A 14,639-nucleotide genomic window follows, 5' to 3' on the forward strand; every position below is an offset into this window, starting at 1 on the left:
CATCTTGGTCTTTCATGGTCGTTTCGTTTACTTGGTATGTAACTGGAATCGGTTCGGACATGGGTACTAACTGAAGGAAACACTAAAGGATGATGGTAGAAGTCATAGTCATGTGCATGACTCAGCAAAAATGGCAATGACTCAGCGAAAAAACATTAACACTCAAAAACCCCTGAAATCGATTCATACATGGGTACTAAGTGAAGGAAACACTAGAGGATAATGGCAGAAGTGATAGTCATGAGCATGGCTCAGCAAAAAGGACAATGATGCAGTGAAAAAAGATTAACACTCAAAAGCCACTGAAATAGGTTCGGACATAAATGATCGGTCATGACATGCATGACCTGGGTGTCGTGTAGGTCATGAAATAGCCGTCTACATCTTTGTGCTCTCATGGTCGTTTCACTAACTTCGTTGGCTCCCCGCACTCTGCTTCTCATAACATCGATTCCCACAGGGCGTGGGATCTGCCTGCTTTTCCACCCCTTTTTTGACTTGAGTGAATGTATATACGTGAGTCGGTGTTCATAGCACCACTGAATGTACGCGTGTTCGTAGTCATATCGTTCCTATGATCTCTCTCTTATTGTTTACTTCACTCTTACAGACAAAATGTATAAATTGAGCTCTAAGTGCTCGGAATTAAACCCTTAACGAAGGCTGTACTCGGGCCGAAACTTCGAAATGAAATGTTTGTTCTTGTTATCTCAGTGCGCCTGCCCTTCTTTCAGTTCCTTTGACACCTTCTTGTATAAATATATGAATCCTCGTTTGACTATCTGATGCTCGATTCGATATTCGATGCTTACTATTTGTACTCGTTCCGTACTCGATATAGTTCATATTCGGCTACTACTAATAATCATACAACGTAGGAAGCACAATGCTCACTAAAACAACGATGTGGTTTCTTTATCTCTATCTTACGTTATTGCAATCTATCTTATACTCGTATAAGTGCAGTTTATTCCCTTATAAAGTCATCGTAATTGCTCAAACAAGGATCAAATGATATTGTTATAGCATTGCACCAATAGATGTTGAGTCACATAGTTCTTTGAAGATTTTCGAGCCCTAAATGTGTAGTTCTTCAAGGAAAGATAATAAAGGCGCTTACCTCTATTATGTCATACACAGGCTCATTCGGCACCATCGAATCTGTAAGCACAAATAGTAGCCCTGGAAGGACTACAACAAGCGCTGGGATAACATTCTTCTGCGTCTTCATGCTCCCCGTGAAGCAAATAGTTTTTTTGAGTTCCGATATAGCATTTATGTATAAAAAATTATACCTAGCACTTCAAATGCCGTATTTGGGTGTGTCTGAAGCAGAACATTGGCGAATACCGATAGTGGTATGTGTAGAAGTTTACGGCTGACGTAAAGAGGATTATGCGTCATGCTTTTTGTGCTTGTACCTTATGCTGACATTAATGTCACAAAAGCAGCATCGATTGAAAATGTGGCTTCTTGTAGGAAGTTTACGATTGGTTGTTTTACCTTTTATGATGTTTGTATAGGCATCTTCGCACATGTTCGCAAGTGTTCAACGACTCTCGGTGTGCTCAAATTTGAAATGACCTTTATTCAGTAACCTAGCACGTGTATTTGCTGTGTGGCGTTCTTTCGTGGATACGTGGCAGCGACATGACCTCAAAATGTCATTTCTTAGAAATTCACTATATGTGCAGATGAGTGTTTAGGTCACTTATGATAAAGCCGTTGCTCCTTGAAAGTTGTGGATGAGCGTTTTATTGCGATAGCAATTATATGGACGCTTCAAGCGGTTTTTTCTCTCGGCGTCGTCGTCGCCGTCACCGTGAGGTTCCGTATAAAGTCCAGGGACGATAAGATCGTCGCCGCGCGCCATATGTGCAAGTGAAAGCGCGCGGGGACGCGCTCTTTCACGGAGAGCGAACCCCCTGTGGAGAGCAAACGCGACTTCTCCAGTCGTGCCAGGGTCCTTTATTACTTTACTCTTGGTCATGAAACATCCGTGTAACGCTAGGGAGAGCTTCATACAGCGCCGGCAGTTGCGGCGCCGCGGCGCTGGCGTCGCTAGAAGAGGGACAGGGAAGGCGGCCGCTGCTGTCGGAAAGCGGAGTGTCGGCGTGGCGTGTTGTTGTGCTTGGTTGTTTGGCCTGAACATGTCTCTCCATGTGGCGACATCGATACTTCGTAACTCGCCATAGCAGCGATGCCTAACACTTGCTGTGTGCCTGGCTGCCGCTCCGGATACAAGGGCGTCGACGAAAAAGTCTCCTTATTCTGTTTACCAGCCAACATGGAACTACGCGACAGGTGGAAGCGAGCAATCCCGTGACAAGAGACTGCCGGGTTCTCGTTTGAATCGTAGTACTTTCGCGTGTGCGAAAGACATTTTGCTGTCGGAGATATTATTCGTGCGGACGTGTGTGCAGTGAATGGAAGCGTTGTGTCACTGCCACGCGATCGACCCAAACTGGTAGAAGACGCCATTCTGAGTATTTTCGAAGGCTTGCCTGTGTACTTGTCTAAGCGCGAAAGCGCGCGGGGACGCGCTCTTTCACGGAGAGCGAACCCCCTGTGGAGAGCAAACGCGACTTCTTCAGTCGTGCCAGGGTCCTTTATTACTTTACTCTTGGTCATGAAACATCCGTGTAACGCTAGGGAGAGCTTCATACAGCGCCGGCAGTTGCGGCGCCGCGGCGCTGGCATCGCTAGAAGAGGGACAGGGAAGGCGGCCGCTGCTGTCGGAAAGCGGAGTGTCGGCGTGGCGTGTTGTTGTGCTTGGTTGTTTGGCCTGAACATGTCTCTCCATGTGGCGACATCGATACTTCGTAACCCGCCATAGCAGCGATGCCTAACACTTGCTGTGTGCCTGGCTGCCGCTCCGGATACAAGGGCGTCGACGAAAAAGTCTCCTTATTCTGTTTACCAGCCAACATGGAACTACGCGACAGGTGGAAGCGAGCAATCCCGTGACAAAAGACTGCCGGGTTCTCGTTTGAATCGTAGTACTTTCGCGTGTGCGAAAGACATTTTGCTGTCGGAGATATTATTCGTGCGGACGTGTGTGCAGTGAATGGAAGCGTTGTGTCACTGCCACGCGATCGACCCAAACTGGTAGAAGACGCCATTCCGAGTATTTTCGAAGGCTTGCCTGTGTACTTGTCTTATCGCGAAAGCGCGCGGGGACGCGCTCTTTCACGGAGAGCGAACCCCCTGTGGAGAGCAAACGCGACTTCTTCAGTCGTGCCAGGGTCCTTTATTACTTTACTCTTGGTCATGAAACATCCTTGTAACGCTATGGGAGAGCTTCATACAGCGCCCGCAGTTGCGGCGCCGCGGCGCTGGCGTCGCTAGAAGAGGGACAGGGAAGGCGGCCGCTGCTGTCGGAAAGCAGAGTGTCGGCATGGCGTGTTGTTGTGCGTGGTTGTTTGGCCTGAACATGTCTCTCCATGTGGCGACAAAGAAAATTCGCGTGCACCGACGCGGCGCCCACCTGCAAAAAGGCGGCGAGAGGTATCTATCTTCAAACTGCGCTGCAGCCGAAGTTGCGGCCGTCACAACTGCAGACGTCACCGATGCAGTCGAAGAAGAAATTCAGCTCATTATAGATCAGTAGAAGAAGAGTCTGTTGCTGGGCTTGTTGGTACATACTTGAAGAAACGATGAAAACCCAGCCTTCAGGACGCAAACACCAGGAGAGAAGAAGACGGACACACGCTGGGACTAGCAACAAGTTTAATGAAAAACAACCACACAGAAGTTCGCAGGGAAGCCAGAGCACGCATGCGTCGTACATACCACGTGACAAGTCAAAGAAAAAACACTAAATGATACCTAGTAGCCACATTTTTCTAAAAAAGCTATAGATCAGTGCTTGATGAAGGCAAACATAAAGTTCACAAAATCAGCGCGGTAAGCCCCCCTTCGTGATGTTTTTTGATGTTGTTTTTGTATAAACCGCGACTTTGTGTTTGTTTTAGAGGTTTACTTGAAGCGCGGCATTTGCAATGAACGTGTTTACTTTTTGCTGAATGATCCAAACGAAAACGTTATAGTGCAGACTGAAATGAAGATGGGCCACGCCTACTTTTAAAAATGCAACATCTCGTTCAGCATAAAGAACTACTGCTAACAAGGTAAACTTTTTAATAACACACACCAAAACAACTTGCAGAGTAGCTGTGCACTGTATAAAAATGTGATAATAGTTGTCTAGCCATTTGATGCTTATGGCATACACTTCTAGTTGTTTGAAATGGTGTGAACATCTATTATGCTTTCTGGTGTTTAAAACTTGTCAAATTTGCCATTCACTGAGTGATAGAGCCAAATATTTGCGTTTCAGATTGATACCCTGGCAGTTCTTTTGGACGATACACTACTGGAGCCGGCTGAGTGCATGCAAGATATCAATAGTCCGGAGTTAACGAAGGACTGCATTTTGGACTACCTTGGTGGCTACATTGCAAGAAATTTTGCTAAAATAAGCTGCAAGGACTGCCTCCAAACACTGAGGAGCACCTCCCGAGAGCCAAGTGCACTGACCGAAATAAAGAGTAGGGGATTTTTGCAAGTGCCATCAGACCAGCTGCTGTGCCTTCTGAAAATTGTGGAAGAGCACATAGTTATGCACCGTGGACAATATAGTCTGTGCCAATGATGAACATTGTTGAAGACATCCTGCTGGACGACCGTACTTCCTCGGCCAGTGTTGGCTGCGCAACACATTTTGTCAGCACTACGGCTGAAGTTGTACACTTTTTTTATTAGGTGCCGTTTGCATTTTTTTTTACACGCGAAGGGAACAGGCTATTTCGTGCTGGTGCTCGTTCATCCTGTCCAGCCACAGGAGAGAGGAAAGCAGTGACAAATTATTTTTCCAGGTGTTTTGTCTCATTCCCTCTATCCGCCAGCTTTTCTGTCAGTCTACCAAGCACAATCTTAATTGCAACCGTATGTGCAGTAGTGCTTGCGGCACTTTTGCATTCTTGACGCTTGCTAGTAATTTCTGCATGATAATCGTATACCATGCCATCCTTTCCACCCTTTTACTAAGCAGACACTGTCCTGTAAGGGGTAGCGTATTTAGCACAAGTCAAAATGCTATCCACAAAGACCTACTCAAACTTCTTTTCTGCTAAGAAGAAAAAATATTACAGGAAATTAGGCTCTAGTTGGATTAAGAAAACTGTGTATAAAGACAACTAAGAGAAAGATGCAAAAAAGTAATATAGTTGTTCAGTTTGATCGGTAAATGTAGTCTTGAATGACCTAGTGACGATGGAAGCTCCGAGCTGGTTTCAATCTGCGCTAGTATATTTTTAAAAAGATTCGGGTGGTGTTTTTGGGTGACTAAGTGGAATGCCAACATTGAGCTCATGGTCACTGCGGCATTAAATGTTAATGGACGAAAAAAAGTACAGTCGCGCAGGTTTGAACTGATCACATTGAAATTTGTATGCGTCAATGCAAGAAATCTCCCCTAAAAACCGCACATATTGCCTATATCTAGTATGCGCAGTTCACAGCTGCTGCATCAATTCGTGCCAAGTCGACATTATTCAGACGTGCCTGTTCTGGGCGCGAAATTCCCATTGGCAGCTTCGCGATGCCACAGAATAACAGGCAATTAGCAGGAGAATGAGCGCTGCGGTCCGCCCGCGCGCAGTAGGGCGCGCCATAACTTCTTGCGCAAGCAATGCTAATCTGTGGGTCAGCTAGGCTTAGTCACGGTGCACTGTATAATTTAAGCACGATTATAGACACCTACAAAAGAATCAAGAAACGTAGGTATAGGTACGAGCAAAAGCGAAATTGCATGACTTGACGAGCAGCCCTGGTTGAACCATTGCTAAGAATCAATTACTTGAAGTTGTAAACAACTCGCCTGTCATCTTACTTGGTCAAGAGTAATCACTGCTATGTTCAGTTAGCGAACACAGTCAAAAGAAAAGCATCCGAAAAGAAAAGGCAAGCATCCACGCGAACGCGCGACTGCCATTCCAAGCGCGGCAGATCGGTGCCCTTCTACTCACGGCGACACCTCTGGAAGCAGCTTTTGTCCCTATATGAAACTTCGGCTCGAGTGTCATGACCAGAAGAGAGTATTGAAGGACTCTGGTCGCGCGAGAGGCCGTGGAGGTATGGGAGAGAGGGAGGGGGGGGGGCAACGCTGTGCTGCGCCACCAAATGCGTATCTTGCAACCGGGTGCAAGGCGAACTGGCGACTCAATCTCCCTCGCGAAAGGAGGAAAGCGGGAAGGCAGTGAGGGAGAGAGGCAGGGCTGCTTCTACTCTGACAACCACTGCGTACTTGTACTTTTCAACGGTGCGGGCTGTCGTACGCACCGTACCTTGAAAGCGATCTCCACACGGCTCTGACCATTGTATGCGCGGTGCTTTCGCCGCTCAGTTTTCGTTGAAGCGATAGATCTCACGAACCTTCGCTTGCTGCGGCGGCCGCGCTTGCTCACGGCAGCGTGCTGACAGTGGTTGTCTGCGGTCATCGAGTGTGATCTATCCAGGTTTGCTTGTGCGCGCTGACACCACGCTTGTTAATTCAGTTAGTCAGCGAATGTGTCCAAGTTTATGCAGCTGATAAAACTACTATCCCTACTCCGTATAGCTTTCTACTAATTTGCTATCGCAATTGATGCTTCGGATTTTGGGCAAAACTGCGACATTTTTTAGTGTAAACCGAGAAAACGAGAAAAAACAAAATACAATTGCATTACCTGTTTTTGTCCAGCGATTCAGTTTTAACCGAAAATAGTGAGTGCAACCAAATTTACAGTAAAGCTAAGGAGATGATCTACACGCGGCCGCAAGCACAGTTGCGCTCCGATGAGAGTAGCCTGACTAAGTTAGGGTCATGTTCCAGCTAGCGGCTCAAGCAATCTTTACTCTTTTCTTATCTGCTTCTGTTCTGCCTGCGTCTTTGACAAAAACGAGACGCAGGAAAGCAAGTATATCGAAGGTGATGGGGGGGGGGAGGGAGGAGTCACGATAATATCTAGCTTGTCCAGCTCCCTAATGCACAATACTTCACTTCCATGGGCTCGCATCCTGATTAAGCTGGTTGGGAAGAAAGCTTTCCCTGCCCTCTGCTGAAGCTCAGAATGAGGCGGTGATCTCACGACAACTTCTTCTTCTTTCTGGGGTTTTATGTGCCAAAACCAGTTCTAATTATGAGGCACGCCGTAGCGGATGGCTCCGGATAAATTTTGACCACCTGGGGTTCTTTAACGTGCACTACAACGCAAGCACACGGGCGTTTTTGCATTTCGCCTCCATCGAAATGCGGCTGCCGCGGCCGGGATTCGATACCGCGACCTCGTGCTCAGCAGCGCAACGCCATAGCTAACTGAGCTACCACGGAGGGTAGGTCTGAGGACAACGGTTATCGTTAGCGCAACAGAATAACCGGACGGGCGAGGCGAACCCGTTCTTCAGCACTCTACTGCTCCCACAATAAAACGCTACAGCGACCAGTATGCCTGATTTGGCGTGGTCAATCGATGTGTTTTATTGCGATAGCAATTATATGGACACTTCAACCGGATTTCTGCCGTCGCCGTCGCCGTGAGATTCCGTATAGCTTCCAAGGGCGATAAAATCGCCGCCGCGCGCCGTATGCGCGAGTGAAAGCACGCGGGGGACGCGCGCTATCACGGAGAGCCGGCGAAAAGCAAACGCATGGCGAAAAGCAAACGCGACCGTCGCGCGAAAGGTCCTGGAGGTATGGGGGGGGAGGGAGGCGGGGCGATGCTCTGCTAGGGCACCAAATGCGTATCTTGCAACCGAGCGCAAGGGGAACTGGCAACGCAATCTCCCACGCGAAAGCAAAAAAAAAAAACGATAGGCAACGCGGAAGGGAGGAGGGAGCAGCTTCTACTCTGCCACAAAATACGCTTGCACTGGCTGTGGTGACGGTCGCCCGCACCGTATCTTATCTCCACACGGCTCTGACCTTTGTATGCGCTGTGCATTCGCCGCTGAGTTTCCGTTGAAGCGATAGACCGCACGATTCTGCGCCCGCTGCAGCGGCCGCGCCAGCGTTTTGACAGTCGTTGTCTGCGGTCATTCATTGTGCTCTATTCATGTTTGCTTGTGCGCGATGACACCACACTTGTCAATTCAGTTAGAAAGCGAATGTGTCCAAGTTTATTAGCCGATAAAACTACTATCCCTACTCCGAATAGCTCTCTACCAATTTGCTATCGCAATTGATGCTTCGCCTTTCGGGCGAAACTGCGACTTTTTCTTTGCTAACAAAGACTGTTTTGAAAGTTTGAAAGCTTATTTAACATAAGTAAACAATACAATTAGAAAGTACACACTTTTGGGACCCAACAAATTTGTTAAAGGGACCCTACCGATTGTTATAAAGGAAAAAGCACTTCTATGGCAGCTGTTATTTTATACTCAGAAATCACATAAAACAAAAGCAGCTGAAGTAACTAAAAATAAAGAAAAGCAAAAAGCAACACAGAAAGAGAAAATACAGTAGCACAGAAATATCTGACACATAAGTAATAAATTTTTCTAACAATTTTCTTCCTCACATCATCAAAAAATATCAGCAGAGGGGGAAAAAAAGGAGGATGTGTGCAAGCTTGCGCAGTGCTATGCATTGTCAAGAAGTGAGTGCTTTAATTGTTTAAGAAATGTGCGCAATGTTCTTAGAGTGGTTAGGTTACTATCAAGTCTATTACAAATTGAGGTGCCTGTAAACTGCAGTGTGGAGTGACCGTAATTATTATTTACCTTAGGTAATAAAAAACGAAATCGCGATGCGTTCCCAACAGTGCGAAGTGAGGGGGGAAGCGAGACTGTTGTCAAGGCTAGTTTTTCATTGACTATTTGATACATGACGGAGGCGATGTTGTATGTTGCCAAAGCGTAAATGTTGAGGATGTTCAGGGTTTTAAATAAATCTTGACTCTTAATATGCGTATTGTGGGGTGCTATAATGCGAAGAGCTCTTTTTTGAAGTGTGAAGACCAGTAACAAATGAGTTTTGTATGTGCAACCACAGACTGCTATGCAGTAATTGAGGTGAGAGTGAACAAATGCGTAGTAAAGGTTGATAAGTATCTCGGGAGGAAAATAGTTTCGACATTTAGACAGCACATGCAAGCCATATGAAGCCTTATGAACTACAGAGCGTACATGAAGACGGAATTTTAAATGGTTATCGATAATAACACCAAGAAATTTTGTCTTACTAGATTGTTTTATAGGATGGTTATTTTATAGCATGGATGGTTGTGACTCTGAAAAAGCTCACGTTTACGGATACGTGTTATTATCGCAATTATAAAAATATCAGAACTTGCATGACATTCGGAATGAACCATACCATGATGCCTCTTTACGTCTCCTCATCGATCGCGTCGCATCTGTGCATCCTGAACCCGCATACTGAACCTGCTAGGGCATCAGAGTTGCACAATGACGGGTTACATTGGGTGCTCGAGAATAACAACTAGTACATCAGAGACATAAGAAGGACGTTTATACGGTATATGACCACATCCTGCAAAATATAAGCTTGCGAATAGAGGCGTCAGTAGATAGAGTACTACGGCCCTTGTGGATCTTGTTCAGGATGACGTGTGTTTTACAGCCAAGCTGTTAAGGGCTCAGTCTCCGATGGTCGTGTCCGCGTGTAGAAAAAAACTCTCATTGGCTCGAGCATTTTTTTATTTCGCACTTTCAATATTTCAGTCTGAGAAGATTTAACAAAAAAGGCATGCATGCGCTGCCGGTTTTTTGTTTCATGACATTCCTTTATGGGCTGTCATTGTCAAAATTCTGAGGAGCTGTATAAACTTCGACATGTAGCAGCACCAGCAACGCGCAGAACTGTTGTCGACGCCGGCGGCGTTTTTCCCGCGTTCGCACCCAGCGCGCGCGGCGTTGGTTAAGTGTTTATGAAGAACGTGCCAACCTTTGCCCTACACCCTATGCCGGTGCACCATAGCGACCATAAGGCCATGGTCCCTGTGGTCACTAAATAAACGAAAACCACCGGATCATACATATTTCTAATTCTTTAATAGTTCAGATAACCAAATAAACCATGACATCTTAATAGTCATAACTTGAAATACATAAATCCCACCTAAATAAAACTGGTCTTCCATCTCTACCCCAGTGGAAGGGCTGACAGTGGTTTTTTTTTTTTGTTTTTTGTTTAGCGCTGCGGTAGAGCCACCGATGCTCTACCACAGCGATGGCCTAGCGATAGAGCATCCGCCTCGTATGCGGGAGGTACCGAGTTCAACTCTCGGTGCCACCGGTAACCCACCGGTTTTTCTAATGGGTAGAGATGTCGCCTGACCTGGTGCTCGGCTGTCGTGGGGGTCCACATCTCGAAAGAGGGCCCAATAGAGATTTCAGCTCTTGTCTCTGGGCGCCTCTTGTCCAACCACAGACGGCCTTCTGGACGAGCATCCGCCGCGGCTGTGGGAGGCAAGTGCTGCCGCCGGGTACCTACCGGTAAAATAGGTACAAGCGCGCTCACGGCCTGGTGCTCAGCCATTATGGGACCTCAACGCTTGGAAAGGGGTGTTTGACCTCAACCCGAAGGCGTCCCCACCTCAATAGGTGCTTGGGGCGCCACATGGGAAATGGCCGCCATGGGAGCGCCACAGACATCACTTTTTTTCCGTGCTGACGTTGGTTTCGACGGGAATTCAGGGCGCAGGCTCCTTTCCCAAGCGCATCACCCCTGAAGAAAGCCGAACGGCACGCTTGTACCAATTTGAACCAGTGGGTGCCCGGCGGCGGTGGGAATCGAACCCATAGCCTCCCGCAGCCGAGGCGGGCGCTCCACCACGTCTGTCAAACCTCTAGAAAATTATGGGCAGAAGGTGATAAAAATGCGGGCATCACGGAAAAGTGAAACCCTCTGAAATCTCAGGACAGCACTAGCTTAAAGATAACAGATAGCTTAAAGATAAAAACCGATAATATTGACAGCGTGGACAAATTTCGGGAAAAATAAATTGGCTATAGAAGAAGTTAAGCTGCAACCCGATGTTGCGATATGAGGCGAGGATGTCGGCAAGTGTTGAAGAGGGGTCCAGTAGGTCCTGTGGCCGACGCCAGCCCCCGGAAACTATCGGGCGACTGCGAATGAAAGCGAAATGCCTGGTCGTCAGTCGTTACAGGGTGAGTCGGAGCTAAAGTTACGCACGCGTAATCTAGCACATGAGAAACAATGCACTCCACGGTGCCAATCTTCCACGACTGGTGCCGATTTTCGCGCGATGAGGATGCCCAACAACTGTTCCTAGCGCCGACTGTCATCTTCCTCGAACGACCAACATTCCTTAATGATGTCTTCAAAAGTCGCACAACTCTTGAATACAATTAAGTGGGGAGAGTTTGCGCGATGCCTTTGAGTATCTGGGTAGCGTTTTTGGCTTTCAATATCTGCTGGCCTGTATTACGGCTATATTTTAAAGGTGTAATGGCTGCATAACATACAATATGGAGCACAGACAAATAGGGCATGTATTACTGCACAATCATCCTAAATAGCAGTCTTCCTTCACGCGCTTGCATAACCGTGTCGGAAGAGTAACTATTTTGACAACTAAATACAAGAAATGTATGTGTCATACCCAAAGGTGTTACTGGCCTGGTGGCCAGTAAATGTGACGTAATATTGTGAGCAGCTTCGGCCATAGCATGCTAAAGGACAAAGGCACAAACAGCTTTCACAAATCTCGTGTCGTGTCTTTTTGCCTCAAGGTGCAAATCCAACTTGTTCATGTGTTCATCTTAATACTTAAGCCTATCCTTTATCAATGTTCAGCTGCTCAAAACATTACTTTCATTTGTTTACAGGAAGCTCCCTGAGAAATTAGACGTCAATCTGAACATTTCGTTCTGTTGTTGCTCTTTGCGACGTCGATCATATTTTTCCAACCATCGCTTGATCACGCCGCACTTTCTTCCTCATGGTATATATAATCCTCTTGCATTAAATATCATAGCGGGAGTTCGCGAAGTCTCTGAAAAGCACGCAATCGACCGCGGCTGTGTTTGCCGTGTCGCGATTAGACGCTCTTAGAATGATGAGCCATTTCCAGCCGACGATCGGCGGCTGTTTACCAAGAACACCGATAATGCCGACGGGACACTCTTTGTGTTCAAGTTCATTGCGTGCATGACTTGACTTGACCCCGACATGACTTGTTTCCGTGGTGGTAATAGGTTGTGCCGATACAATGCTTCAATGCTAATGGCACTAACGTCGACATTCCATTCACCGTGAGATAGGTTCTGCTGGAATTTTATTTTAGAGCGAAGCTGTATATGACTAGCATCCCGTTATTTCTTCGTCTCCTGCAGCCAAAAACTGAACTTCTTTTTTCAGACAGCCTTCGCGGGAGACCGTATTTGAGTGAGCTTTCCTGTATATTTCCTGCATTCTGCCACCTTTCCACCATTTCAGGCGGCTCTTTCTGGTCATCGTCTTTCTTGGCACTGTCATACCTCCTCGAGGCTGTTCATCGTATCCGTCTTAAAAGTTAAATGCTGGGGCTTTACGTGCCAAAACCCGAATTGAATTATGAGGCATACAAACGAAAGATGCAGCCAAGTGTTATATATTTCGATAAGTTTGCACTAATGTGATCTGTTGGACGTGCTGCCTAATAAATCTCCCCAAATCAGTCAATTATTCATGATAAAAAGAATACAAAAGGTGAGCGGATAGGTACTTTATTGCAGAAAGACGCAAATCGTGCCCAAAGTGAGGAGACCTCTAGATTATGTGATTAGTACAGAGTTTCAAGTAATATTGTCATGTCGTAGTGACGGTGAAGAACACAATAGCGAAACTGTGAATTACGAAACGAACTCTTTATTGGGCGGGCGTGTGCCCACAAAAGCAAGTGACAGTGAAAGCACAGCGGGAGAGGCGGGCGCAGTTGGCGATCGTCGAAATCAGCTCACTGGGTCAAGCGCCTCGGATTTCATACATGATTCGTCGAAGGTTCCAACGTAATCACTGGCGCCAGCGTGCCTTCCAAAAAAGTACTACAGAATTCGCGTCGCACATAAAATCAGGTTACACAAGGTTTAGTGACAACAGACAACCGATAAAACCATCGATAACACTCGAGAAACTTCCGATACATGCGATAACGTTCCGAGCAATAACGTTTAATTTTTGTTAGTGGCTGACAAAGTGGCTACCGGGGAAAGATAAGTAAGTACAGATGTTAATATGAAGTACATACACGAAATATTTTAGAAGATATATTGACTTGAACACAAACTAACACAAACTCAATAAATTACATCATGAATCAGGTGTGTAAGCTGATAATAGGTATTCATTAAATGTATTCACCTAGAGCAGTCCGTAATTATAGAACAATCCGCTAGATGAATGACTGACTAATTTAAACCCACTTGTTCGTGTAAATAAGCTTTACTATATTTATCGTTTTGTTTGAGCGAGTGCTCTATCCGTCTAGTGCAGAGCATTGGGTTCGAACTGTCATACATTACAATTTACTCTTCAATTGGTAACGCAGACAGAAGATAGCTGCAAAGGAACAATACTCTTTCCAGGCTGTAGGGCCATGCATGATGGCCAAAGAGCAGTTCTTCCCGCGTTGCGATTTCACCGCTTTGCACATCACCTTTTTCCTCGCTGCAGGGACGCGAGTAATAACAATGACCGGAGGCGGTCGAAGCTACACGTGCCTGACACATAGGCAGCGTGGCATTACAGCTGACCTTTAGACATGATGGCCTTTTAGGTTAATTGCAATGTTTGTTGAAGTTCAGAGTTTATGGAGCTTAAGTTTGTGCCCCGTTGATAAAACCGTCATCGCATTCCAGGTCCGGTGAGTCGTTTGAACATTCCGGCTAGAGATTCTCACTATGATGACAAAACTTCTACAGCTGACGTCACAAACTCAATGATGCGGTGCCACCACCGCGATTTGAGCGAAAGGTTTTTACTCTGTAAATTTGTAGCTCCGATAATAATTAATTCATTTAGGCACTTGACGCTTTAAAATGTGTTAGCTACTATATCAACGTGGCATGGTAGTTGCGATGTCGTTGTTAGCACTGACGCCGTTGATGTTAACGTCGTTGTTTTCCACCAACTGCCTCATTTTAGGTGTAGGCTTCAATGTGGCAATTTGTCACGTTTGAGGCTCCCCATCATTATAACTTACGCTGATTTCGTGCTGCCGATTCAAGAAAATTTATACGTCTTTGGTGGACTTTGTCCACGAGCGCGGCGACGTAAAATCCCACACCCGCACACCGTCATATTCTCAGTAAGACCTTCTATGTGATGCACAAGATGATCATGTCGTCCGCTGCACTACTCGCTATTGTGGCCTCCCAAATACGCACAGAGACCTCACCTCTCTCACAGTCTTTATGTAAAATAAATGTTTGCACTAATTACGAAGAGCTGTCCATGCGTGATAGCGCAGTGGATTCAAAGACCTCCTCGAAAAATCGCCAAACAGCCCGCGGAATATCGTTAACCGCCAATGACAATGCTACACTACGAAGAACTAGCCGGAGTTGCAAGAACGATTCATCAATGTCTGAAAAAATATGGCGAGCAACAATATGCCTGATGAAGAGATGAACCA

Source organism: Dermacentor silvarum, chromosome 9 (genome assembly GCF_013339745.2).
Source record: "Dermacentor silvarum isolate Dsil-2018 chromosome 9, BIME_Dsil_1.4, whole genome shotgun sequence".
Classification (NCBI taxonomy): Eukaryota; Metazoa; Arthropoda; class Arachnida; order Ixodida; family Ixodidae; genus Dermacentor; species Dermacentor silvarum.